The sequence below is a fragment of the Arachis ipaensis genome, chromosome B07 (genome assembly GCF_000816755.2).
Source record: "Arachis ipaensis cultivar K30076 chromosome B07, Araip1.1, whole genome shotgun sequence".
Classification (NCBI taxonomy): Eukaryota; Viridiplantae; Streptophyta; class Magnoliopsida; order Fabales; family Fabaceae; genus Arachis; species Arachis ipaensis.
This window is the reverse complement of record NC_029791.2, coordinates 26,941,023-26,942,196: the sequence shown is the minus strand read 5'-3', so window position 1 is coordinate 26,942,196 and position 1,174 is coordinate 26,941,023.

The following is a 1,174-nucleotide window of genomic DNA, read 5'->3' as shown; positions in this document are numbered from 1 at the left end:
AATATTTATTTGTTAATTTTATAAACTGTAAAATATTATATTTCTTAGTAGTTTAAATTTTGTTGAAGTACTATACAAAAATTCTATAGATAGCATATAATTACTTATATCGAAAATGGTATTTTATTTTATTCAATTCCAAAATTTTGTATTTAGCGTTCTTTCAAATGTTGTAGTTCTTTACTGCCATGAGAATAGCATCTTACTCTTAAACTTATGACCCATTCGAAATTCTACGATATTATTTGTGTTGTAATATTTTTCTTTGCCAAAATTAAAAAGATCATCTAGTTGCATTGCATTCAAGTTAAAAGTATGATAATAGCTTGGAATATTCTATAATTGTAAAATGGTCAAAAGAGGAGGAAGAAGAAGCCAAGCACCCCACCAGCTGGAGTCTCCGACACATACTCCTCAAAAAAATCATTCTTGTTAGACGACTTGATTTCAATAACATAATCCGAATAAGACTCACTATTTTATTTTTCGACACTATTGGGAGATTCGGCAAAGTGAATCGGTGTTGTTGCTATCGGACTTTCTGCGAGATCGAAGAGGACGACTTACAATCACTACCTACGTTGTCTAGTATGTACGTCACACATTACCCTCGTATGCTGGTCAATTTCGATAAAAAATGTGCTATTAAAAAATTTTTAAAATGCTAATTAGTTTCGATCTAAAATGTTCTATATGTAACTCTCTCAATCTTCTTTAAATTTATTGTTCTCATATTGTTTAAGATGGTATTTGTTAATAGATGTAAAAGATCAAGACGGTAAATATATAGTATCACATTGAATTGTACTAAAATATTACTTTCTTCTCACCGTTTCTTAAGATTCTTTTGAGATAAATTATGAAAAAAATTCATTACTAGTCATATGTACGAAGAAGAAAGAGAAAAATAGAGAACAGTCAAATAGATATAGAAAATAGAGACTCTTACATAAATATACACATATGTCAAATATATTGGCTAAAATTTTTTCTTACCTTACTTCGGTACTCAGCATCTAATTTATGTACAACTAAGCAGTTGTATCATATTTTGGGTGTAAGTGTTTTCTTTTTTTATATAATGTATCATATTCCTGATACACAGCATTCGATTTGTGTTAGTATTGGTGTTTTAGGCTGTGTATCCTAAATGTGTATTTAAAATTGTGATTTA